At 39.6% G+C, this 11,804-nt stretch overlaps 1 long non-coding RNA gene across 1 annotated transcript in view; it reads right to left on the bottom strand.

Annotated features, from left to right (window-relative positions):
- The window catches only part of LOC106535216 (uncharacterized), a 31,959-nt gene that overhangs the window by 3,719 nt on the left and 16,436 nt on the right, over positions 1–11,804 (bottom strand). Inside the window, exons 3-4 of the long non-coding RNA XR_001312417.1 lie at positions 7,909–8,046; positions 774–910 (exon numbers count right to left, since the gene is read on the bottom strand). This is a non-coding gene — a long non-coding RNA (uncharacterized LOC106535216). The remainder of the gene's footprint in view (positions 1–773; positions 911–7,908; positions 8,047–11,804) is intronic.

The following is an 11,804-nucleotide window of genomic DNA, read 5'->3' as shown; positions in this document are numbered from 1 at the left end:
GGTCTGAACCAGCTGATATTAATTTGCACTGACAAGGGGCAGGCTTGCTTTCGAAATTACTGAGAGAGTTCAGCTGGTGTCTTGGCTTAAACCCTCCCTTTCTTCATGTGTTCAATACTTTTTCCCTGTGCCATTCCACATTATTACAAATAACTTCATTTCTGGACATTTGTTGTTTGATTTCTTTGTATGTATGGATCACTTGGGTTGTTACCAACATCTGGTGAAAATTTCATGTCATTAGCACCTCTAGTAATATATTTTTACTGAGAAAAATGTTGACGTGTTCAATACTTATTTTACCCGCTGTATTTACCAATCTTATAAACTCATATTTTACTCATAGTGAAACTTAGCAGATCAATTTTTAAACAAAAACACTACTTAAAAAACATGAGATGATTAAGATTTTATGGCAGCAACACGTGTAAAGATTTGGTGCAAGGAAAATAAAACAAGAGTGAAGTGAATAAGAAATGGCTGCAGGAGCATTAAATTAGGTTAATTAGCAACAARTCAGGAAGAGGACASWGTATAAACAGAGCATTTTAGAGAGGTTGAGTTTCCCAGAAGTAAAAAATGACCAGATGTTTACAAATAATGTGACAATTTCAGATTACTGTTTCTTGGTGGAAAATTGGTCAAACTGAGGATCGAATCATTTGTAGGATGTTGCTGTAAACATGGAGTGTGACGACTTCTTTATGAGATTTGCCTTCATTAAATTAAAACAGAAGACAAAAAGAACAATATGCATTAAACTTATGCTGTACCATTCAGCTGTGCTCTCAGTGATTTACTTCAGTGCTGCAGAGTTTATTTCTGCTTCTWTGCTTTTCCTCATACACTTCCAGCACCACTTGTGTTGTTACATGACAGAGTCCTCCTCTCTCTGCTGGTCAGAGCAATTCTGTGAAAACAGAGAGGAGAAGTATTGTCTCGTACCGGCTCACTACCAAAAATAAGTTGCTACCAAAATACCCAGCACATACTGTCAAAGTCGATACTTAAAACTAAAGGAAACAGAGTTTTATCCCAACAAAATACTTGAAATAATAAAAAACGTAAYGTCATTAAGGAAAAACACAATGGCTCTTTTTCAAAATCAGTTCTTTGCCGTGACATCCRTCGATCTAATAATAGATTTTTTTACTGAACCAGCAAATATTTAAGACACGATTTAGCCCTCTCTGCTGCACAGCATGCAACAACAAAATGAGGAAAGTGTGTCCACACAGAAGCAAACATTCTGCCCCAATCCCTGTTTGTTCAGAGAAATTAAAGACGACGGGGAAGTTCAAATCTTTCTCCAGAACAGCGCTTCTGCTCTCTGAATCCAAATGAGGCCATTGCCTTCTTCTCCCATTCTTCTTCCACCTCCCTCCCTCCCTCCCTCCCTTCCTTCCTTTCGTCCTCCTCCAGAACTTCTTTGTTTCATTTCCTCGTGTCTTGCCCTCATTCCTCAGCATCTTTCACGCCCTCCCCTCCTCCTCTGTTCAGAAAAGTTCTTTTCTATTCTTCTTTATTAAATCTCATGCTCTTTCACTGTGTCATTCACCTGCTTTTAGCCCTGTACCTTACAACTCTCAGGTGTCTATCACAGGTATGAGAGGGGATGTTTTTCASTGCATATACACCCTCAGAACACCACGTAATGCCTCAGACAGTTCTCCGGTATTCACTGTATGTTTTGGCAGTAAAAATGGTGTGTGGTTTGAAAACGTCTTAGTGGATGTTGTTTTCTGCTAAACATAGATCAACTCCAGGAAGTTCTGTAAACATTGCTGCTTTATAGCGAGCGAAACGCCTTCAGACATCAAATAGTGAAGTTATTCCCAGAAGAGTCTGCAGAATCTCTGTTCTTCTTTTTACTTTGTTGCATCTTCAACCCTCACTGCTTCTTTTTTGACTCTCCTCCTTCTCTGCTCCTCTTCCTCGTCCTTCGTTTCTTCTTGCAGTCACCTCGTTCCCTTTCCCTCCTCCTTGTAACTTCACTTCTCACTCGTGCCCTTCCTGCTGTTCACACCTTTGAAATATGACGTTACAGATGAATTTCTGAAACCTTGGTGCAGAGATGATGCTAATGACAGGCAATTACTACGAGCCAGAACTCACTAATGGACTTTTACCATCGTTTATCTCCAGCTGATTTCACCGCGCTCCTTTTTTATGACAAGGGGAGTGGGGAGTGCGACCACAGTGAGGGTGAGCTATAGGAAAACTTTAGAAAAGTGAGACGCAAATTGTGAAATCAACTTATAACAGTATGAAAAAGCAGTGTGAGAAAATCTCAAACTGAACAATATTTGAAGTAATTACACCTATCAGTTTTAAAAAAGTGAAGCGGAAGGCTTTCTCACATTAGGAAAKTGCAAGAATAAAACCAAAGAAAGGACCCAGGAAATGAAATCAAAGAACAGCAGGAGAAGTATTTCTGGCTCCGAGCACTGAAAAGCTATTACACTGATAACAGTGTGSATAACCTTTGACAATTAATGCTTCTAATTACACATAATGATCTCAGAAGAACAAATAAAATGTAAACATTTTAAAGGCCTGCAAATATCAGTGTGACGTGCATTTGATTATTAAAAATAATACATGCATCATCGTATAAGGCGCTCTGGACCCACATGAGCAGCGCTTTAAAATACGACTAAAAAAAACATGAAAAGCAGAGAACAAGAAGCCGAACACAAAGACTCGAGTTGCAAGGGAAAGTCAAATCAAAGGAAACTTTTCCTGAAAGCACCGGAGAACTGAGGGAGCAAAAATAAATAAATGAAATAAAAATAAAACTGAAGAACTCGGTTACAAAAATATAAATAAATAAAAAGCACTTCCACAAACCGGGAGCATTTGAATTAAACTTCGCCAGAAGGATTAAAAGAAATCCAAAGTTGATACAGCAAAAACCAATTAATCGAGCCCCAACAGCAGCATAAAGAAACGTGTTGAGATTCGGCTAATTAAAAGAAGTTCTGAGGAGACGAGAACATGGGAGCACTTCAAGCAGGCGCTTGTGTAAAAGGTCAGAAACAGATGGAACAACAATGACACACTGCAGTGGGGTGGGTGGGGGGGGGGGGTCTATAACTAGAAGAAAAAGGTTGCTTCGAGAACTTGATGAGATTGGAAGAAACATTATAAACTTGGTCCATTAAAAAAAACAGGGATTGCTGCAGATTCAGACATTCTGTGAAAACCTCAAAGATGGTGGTTTGTGTAAAAATACAATAAATTAAACTCAGCATTATGTGCCGAGCCCCAGTATTGGTTACTTGCTATAGTAAATTGAGTGTTTAAAAAAAATCACTTACGCACAAACCGTTTCTGTTTGTAACGCTGCTCCTGAGAGGAAAAGGTTCCAGGAGAAGGATGATATTTACCATAAACCCTGTCCCGCGTGGCCTCTCTTTTCATGAAACCATGACAACATGATGAAGGACCGCGGCGCTGACAGAAAGGGACAGCTCACATTATGAATCCGCTCCGTGAACTATGGTGGGTTTTAGTGAAAGTCACAAGTTCGGAAAAAAAGCTGAATGTAGAGATGTTCAAGAAGAGGCTGATGTGGGTAAAAATGACAATGGTGAGCTCAGCTGGTGGTAAAATATGACCCAAAGCATCGCTGCATTTAAAGTTCAAACACTAAAATGAGCTGGAAACAGTTTCTTTCTTAAATACTTAATAAAGTCCTTTAGAATAAAGTTTGAAAAAAGTTTTTATACCCATAAATTCTCTATTGATTACATCCCTGATCTGGAAGATAAACTTTCTTTATTGGTGTCAAAAAATAATTTAAGAGTTGAACCCACTTAATAATCTACAAGCTCTTAACATCACCTTAATCATACAAAACTTTAATCAGCTAGAAATTATGCATTTTACATAAAAACTGTTTTTATAAATGGTTCAATGACAAGAAAATTACCTTAATGTGCAGAGGGATGTGGACAGTGTATGATTTCTTTTATTTTACAATAAACAAATTAGTCCTTGGGTTTCCTTCGCAGGGTGGCTGGGCTCTCCCTTAGAGATAGGGTGAGAAGCTCGGTCATCCGGGAGGGACTCAGAGTAGAGCCGCTGCTCCTCCACGTCGAAAGGAGCCAGTTGAGGTGGCTCGGGCATCTGGTAAGGATGCCTCCTGGACGCCTCTATGGTGAGGTGTTCCGGGCACGTCCCACCGGGAGGAGGCCCCGAGGAAGACCCAGGACACGCTGGAGGGACTATGTCTCTCGGCTGGCCTGGGAATGCCTTGGAGTTCCCCCGGAGGAGCTGGAAGAAGTGGCTGGGGAGAGGGAGGTCTGGGCCTCCCTTCTGAAGCTGCTGCCCCCGTGACCCGACCCCGGATAGGCGGAAGAAAATGGATGGATGGATGGTCCTTGTTATGTTAACTAATGAAATAATCCTATAAATCTCAGAAAACAATTTCAACATTAGAGGTAAAAAGTTTGTTGAATTAATATGAATTAACAGAGAAGGCCGTTAAAAATGTATTACTAGATTTGCCTCCTTATAAACTGCTGCAGTTTTTTATGTATTTTTGTTGATTTTCATTGTTTGATTACATTTATTTTTTTCTTCAGTCTGTTCGATCATTTAGTTTTTTGTTTTTTTGTGTACAAAAATTTTTAAAACAATATTTCACATTAAATATTTCCCCCCAAACTTAACAAAATAAAAATCTACTCCCATATTTAACACTAGAAGTCCCACGAATTTTGACCACCCCCACTGAAGTCCTGAAAGAGGGTCAAAAGACCCTTAGCCCAAACATACGATTCTGATGGCTCCAATTAGCATCCTTTTATTTGTACATGTGGCTATTGCCCCTCCTTCTGCTTAGCAATATGAGACATACAAACATCTTTCTTTGTTGTAAAAACAAAATGTATAGACATCGTTGTCGACACAATGATGTTGTCGTCGACATCGTCGTCAACGTAGGTGCAGAGTTTTGGGCCAAAGGGGGGATATGTAGGGGTACAGTTTTGGGCCAAAGGGGGGATATGTAGGAGTACAGTTTTGGGCCAAAGGGGGGATATGTAGGGGTACAGTTTTGGGCCAAAGGGGGGATATGTAGGGGCACAGTTTTGCCGCCCGGTGATATTCTCACTCTGTTTCTCAAGGGTTCTTGTTTAAATGTTTTTGCTCTGAAGATATGGTGTGTTGCAAAGAACATAAGTGGATGCCACTGTATTTTCAGAGCTACAGTAAAAAATTGTAAATATAGTATCTGATTCAAGTATTATGAGTTTAGTAAGGTTTTGTCTTTTTGTTTTCAATGAATATATCAAATCAGTCAGAATTGACTAGGAGCACAAAAGTTATTTTGTGGGACAGTTCAGAAAATTTACAAATACCACACATTTACACCTGTGAAACACATTTACGCCTGTGGCAGAAAGTAATTTACAGCTACTTGAATAGCTGTAGTCCTAAATGCAGAAACACTGACAGGATTGGATCATTATTTTTTACCCTTCGATCGTGTTTGGAGCAAAGAAAAACACAATGGCACCAAAGAAGACCTACACTGCTTTGTAAGTTTTGGAATTACTGACTGCTATGGATGACTGCGAGTCCGATGGAGGAGAGGAACTAGCTTTTGATGAAATAGATGATTCAGACACTGATTTGAACTTAGAACKTTCTACAGATGAAGATAAATGGTAAATGGTAAATGGACTGAACTTATAGAGCGCTTTTCAAGTCCCTCCGGACCCCAAAGAGCTTTACGCTAACAGACATTCACCCATTCACACTCACATTCACACACTGATGACGGCAAACTGCACTGTAGCCACAGCTACTTTGTAAATACTGTAAATAAAACTTGTTGCTAATTCCTTTTTATGTATCTTGATTCCCTCAGCCATGTCTGCAGCCCAAAACTCTGCACCTACATATCCACACTTTTTCCCAAAACTCTGCACCTACATGTCCCCCCTTGGCCCAAACTCTGCAGACATGGCTGAGGGAATCAAGATACAKAAACAGGACTTGGCAGCAAGTTTTATTTACAATATTTACAAAAACGGCTTACACAAGCAATATATACATTTTGTTTTTACAACAAAGAAAGATGTTTTTAAGATACTATATTTACATTTTTTTACTGTAGCTCTGAAAATACAGTGGCATCCAGTTGTGTTCGTTGCAACACACCACATCTTCAGAGCAAAATCTTGTAAACAAGAGCCCTTGAGAAACAGAGTGAGAATATTATCAGGCGTGGTGGGTGTGTCTGGATTAGCTGCAGCCATATGAACAACAAAAGGCAACAAATAGCCCTCATATTACTTATTTTCAAAACAAAAGCACCCGTTCACAGCTGMTTTAGAATGTGAGCTAAAATCCTTGAGCTCAACCGATCCCTCTCTGGGTTCCAAAGGTAGAAATATTAAATGACCCTTCTCTGGGACTTCTAGTGTTAACTGGTTAGTTATGTCAGAAATGCTGAGATGACTTGTCTGCAGGGAATCTAGATAAAACGGTGAAAGTTTCTCCAATGGCTGGACTGCAGGACGTCTTCTGATCGCCGGCCAACTGTGTCAAGTTTCCAGGTGGAACTTGCCAGAGCTGGCAAAACAAAGGACCAAGGTTTATCCAACATGAAAAACAACTTGTCAAATTCAAGCTGAAGAGTTGGAGCGTTTGAGTCGAATCCAAGGTGTGAAGCTGCAACCAGGTGTGCGGTGGAGATAAATGTGGGCTGAAGGAGCAGATTTTAGGTCTAAAAGTAATAGACGATGGAAAAATCAAAGTATTTTTTTCTTATTTTTTAAATATAAAATAAATCAAAATGTGTACGTTTATTAAAATCTGCTGTATTTTGTGATAAAATGAAACTTGCTTTTAATGAAAAAATGAGCTGGACTGATATTTGGRAATGAGAGGTTTTCAGTTTGAGGTCAAAATTTATCAGAGATCTGAGGGAACGACAAATTCAAAACATGAACTTACATATGAGCTGTCACCTGGGCTCTGGTAGTGATTGGGTAAAACTCTCTTCTGAAACAATTGGAATGACAACAGTATGCTCCGATCTCATCTGGACTGATTTATTATGGAGACTAAAGAACGGCTTCTCTTTCAGAGAGGTTTGTGTCCTTGATAAACTGTTGCCTGTTCTCTCCCAGCCCATTCACCAGCTGCTGGCTCCTGTTTTACTGTCTGCAAATGGTTTTATCAGACATTTGGTTTTAAAAACGGCCGTCTCCTTTGTCTGTTTTACAGCTACTTCATGAACAGGGAACGGTATGTGACCGGAGACAAAATAAAACGCTGCTACCTTGATGCAGATCCTCTTATTGCTTCTCTGTCCTGTAAAATGATTCTATTAAACCTTATTAAACTAATAACTTTGTTCTATAAAACCAGTTTTTTTGTATCCATTGCAGCCTACATTGGTCTTTTTATGCACATCAAACTCGTATCTGCCATTCCTTCTCTTCATTTTTTTTTCTTTTTACTTCAGTTGCTCTGTTCTGGGGGTTGCCACTGAGCACATTTGCACAATAAGATTTGGCACATGTTTCCCAGCAGACGCCCTTTCTGACTCAACCTGGGCTCCAGCCTGCAGCCTGCAGCCTGCAGGACTACAGGACTGCAGCACTGACCCCCCTGAGCTACTGCAGCCCCAGACCTGGATCTGCCAACAGGAAAACTGGAATAAATCATTCTGATACTGACTTGGAGTGTTTACTTCGACTTTAACTCTTTTTAACTTGATTATTACCAAGAAGAATGTTAAAAGATGAAGAATTTGTTCTTTAGCTGTGCAGGATGGAACATTCGGAGAGAAAACTGTTAGTGTGAAAAGCTCCCCACAAGTTGTTATTATTATTTTCAGGTGTTATGTTGGACCAAAGTATTTTAGCTTGTCATTGCTGGATGACTCACCGTTTGTGGACCCAMGGGCTGCAGAGGCAAAATGACACCTGTTGCTGCATCAGTGATGCCTTGGTTAAAGTTTGTCCTTTTTGTTTTCACTTTAAAAAAACTGTTTTACTTCAGTTCCTGCTGCAAAATCACTGAATTCTGCAAGAAAAACAGAAACATTAAGTGGGTCATGTGTTCATATCTTCAACTACTTTTGAAATATTTTAACCAGAAAAAAAAGACGTTTGTTTATTTGTTTGTTTCCTTGCATGCTTGTTTTTTTGTCATGAATCCTACGTGGAGAATGTTAAAGAATGGAAGAAACATAGCATAAATGTGTGTTTTTTTTGTTGTTGTTTTCATCTGATGCTATTGAAGGTGTCAAAAAAACAGTTGGGGTGGGGGTGGCGCAGGGGTGGGAATTCTTGGGTATTTACATTAACTACAAAAAGTTTTTGGCATTTTGAGTAATTTCAGATGGTTAACCTTTTTTCATGAAACCACGGCGCACAAAGAAAGGAACGAAGGAAGCTCATTTATCATCACATTTCAGCCCTGAGCTCCCACCATAATTGATCACTCCTACAGAATCAGAGTCTTGCAGAACTCCAGGTTACAGTGAGTAAACTCAAAGTYTGGCTCGTCCTCCCCACCCCCACCCCCACCCCAAATGAAGTTCACATCATGTCTGACCAGGCAGTCGGTCCGGACTCGGTGGGCTAAAGAGCACAAGAGGAGGGGGAGGTGATTCAACGTCTATACTGTTTGGAACAGCCTGGTTTTTTTTTCCTGTCTTCATGCAGAGATGCCATTTTGGTTGTCTGGCAAAGCAGAAAGGGTACAACGGGATTATGGCCAATAGCTAATGAGCTATTTAGTGCTGGAAGTGCTGCCAGGAGAGATTGTCCTGCTGCTTGTTCAATTTGTATGTTCATGATGTACAAAGGCAAAGGGATGCATGTGAGAGGACATTTTATGATCTGAAAAGGAGGTTAGAGTCTGAGCTCTGAAACTGACTGAAGATCTTTAGTTTAGTTTCTACATTTAGTCATTTTGAACTATTTTATTGATTTGTTTTGTTGTAACTCTACAATCTTGCTCTAATAGAAAGATGTGTTTATTCCTTTTCATTAGTTTTTAATTTTTATTATTTAGTTTTTTTATTTTTGCATAGGCAGATTCACATCTAAGTGAACCAGTTAGTGCTGGCAGCTGTGCAGTTTGTTTGGCTGTGAAACACAGGAGGGAGAACGAACGGCCACCTGAAGGCTCCTGATGGTGGAGCAAGAGGAACCGCTCTGTTCCCCCTGCAGACCTAATCTGATGCAGCGGTGTAGATTATCCTTTACTCAGGGAGAAACACCCCATATTCTCTGTTTTACCTTACAGGTGAACTCTTATCTTTGTGTGTTTTAGGATGATGTGGCTGCAGATCATTAAATAAGTAAAATAGATTTACCCTGCGATGAGCTTATACGTTTGTGCAGCAATCTGATWAGCCTGAGCTGTTATATTGAGGTTGTGACATTTTTGAATTAATTCATTATATTTCTACTTTTAATGRATGTGGATGGCCGGAAAGGTGCAATATAAGTACGGTCCGTTTACCATTAAAGTTTGTTCAGTTGTTTGAAGGAGATTTATTCTGTTTAACACTGATTTTTAATGCATCACAGATACTGTTTCATTTCTAGGTTAACTAGGATATATTTGATTACTTACTTTGCCTAATTATCTATTTTTATGACTAAACTGAGGTTTGGTTAAAATACAGTTTGGTTTGAGTGACATGTCACGGTCCTTGATACATTAGCTAATGCATACCTTAAAGTGCCTGTGACATCAAWTTTTTTGTAATAAATTTTGAATGCGTTTTTGGTATGAGAACATTGATAACATATAGCAAACCAAATTTCACGCCATTGAGATGAACAGTTGTTGAGATATTTGCAWGTGAAGAAACAGGAAGTGATGTCAAAGGGTAATATAAGCATGTGAACAGAGCGACGCTACAATAATTAGAGAAGAATCTGATGTTTATTTAGATTACTTTGTGTCACTATTTGAGTTGAAGAAGAGTTTAAATAATAATGTTTCAATGAACAAAGACTAGAGARTTTTCTTTCTTCAAGAGTTCCCCTTTGATGTCACTTCCTGTTTCACTTTGCTGAGCCAAATTCAAGAGAAAATATGCCAGTTATGAGACAAAACGGGTAAAATCATGTGTGTTATGCCAATTTTCTTAAATATGAGTATGTTTTCTTTGACTTTTTGTTTTTGAAGGATAAGCATGTCACAGGCCCTTTAATTACACACACAGCTATTTTCTCATGAGTTTGTAGGAAGTTTGTTCAAGGATCTGGTCACGTGGTCAGGTGACCACATTATCTACCTTCACATTTCTGTTGGATTGTATATTTTAATAATCTTGTATTCATCAAATTGTTTTACAAAATCATTTTTATTTTTGCACGCAGGACTAGTTAGTCTCCCAATATGATGCAATTTAAAGTAAATTATTAACTGAGGATGTCTTCTGCAGCTTTAAATGTCTGTTAGGAGTTTAGTCAGCAGAGTCCCTCTATCCTGTCCGCCCTGAGAAACGTCTCTGCTCCTATAATTACTGTTCTGAACCCCACCACGGGCCGAACCCGGCCTGCTAAGTACGTGAGACATCTGCATGCTCACGCTGGGAGCCTGGCTGACCGAAGATCAGAGCCAGACCACTCAGCTTCATTATCAGGGAGCAGAGGTGGCACACGGAGACGCACAAGTCAACCAGCCGCCTCCTTCTCTGTGTTTGATAGCTCCCGTTACCCTCTGCTTTCTGCCTGCTCCTGGCTTGACATTTTCTGAGCCCCGTTCTGAGGAGAGCAGGAGAACAAGCTCGAYGAGAGACAAAGACAAACGGCAGAAAGCAGAGATGGAAGGAGAGGTAGGAGGGCCCCGCAGGAAGGAAGGCGCTCGCTGTAACAACTCTTTTTGTGTGCTACCAAAAGAACAGACCCCGACATGACAAGGGTACATTAGCTCTCTGTTTCTGTTCCTGCCTCTCTTTACCTCCTGCTCGTTACCGCAGAGCCTTTTATCAACGTGGCACATGAGTTTAGTTTGATGTTGTCTCTTCATTTCCAGTTTTATCCCCCATTCATTAGATTTTCTATTATTTCTTTGAGGGTGAGAGTGACAAAAACAGAGAAACACAGACGACCCCCACATTTATCCCCACTGCATTCTCTTCACGAGGGATCACCTCACAGAGCTGAAGTGTCAAACTTACAACTGTACACAGTTTGATAGATATCAGAGTAGAGAAGTTAACAAGATTTATTTTATTGTGTGAACTGGATTTGATTAGATCCCACTGCCGTATACCCGATTCTTGACACAACTAGGACACGTTTTAGAAGAATCCGTTCTTCTTTTGCTCCATGTTTCCTTCTGTTCTAATTTTAAGATTAAATGTCACTTTGGTCGTGTCTCGCAACGAAAATATTTTTTGTGGAACTTGACACTAACATGAACGTACGTTGGTGTGATATAAAAAGCTAAAAGTTGGAGATAATGGTGTGTAGCGTTGGCATGCCAACATGCTCAACATGACGACGTGCAGCAGGTAATATTTAACGTTCATCTAATTTTAGCATGTAAGCTGAAAAAAATGTACTTTATGCAAAATACTGTATATACAGATGTTTGTTGGCTTTGTACTTTACTGCTCTACGGTTTAGGTTTTTATACTAAACAACAGGAAAACATGTGCAGTGTGCTGCAAACAGGCAGCAGTGGCTGCTGGACATAAGCACTCAAATAACAGATGTAGAGGATTTAATAAAAAACATGTCAACTAGTTCAACTTAAATGAATTAAAGTACAATACATTCAATATACAAGCTGTTGTTTGAGTAGTTGTTATC

This window comes from Austrofundulus limnaeus, unplaced genomic scaffold (genome assembly GCF_001266775.1).
Source record: "Austrofundulus limnaeus strain Quisiro unplaced genomic scaffold, Austrofundulus_limnaeus-1.0 Scaffold7, whole genome shotgun sequence".
In the NCBI taxonomy this organism is placed as follows: domain Eukaryota; kingdom Metazoa; phylum Chordata; class Actinopteri; order Cyprinodontiformes; family Rivulidae; genus Austrofundulus; species Austrofundulus limnaeus.
The sequence above is the reverse complement of the archived record's forward strand: the minus strand, read 5'-3'. Positions and strand labels throughout refer to the sequence as shown.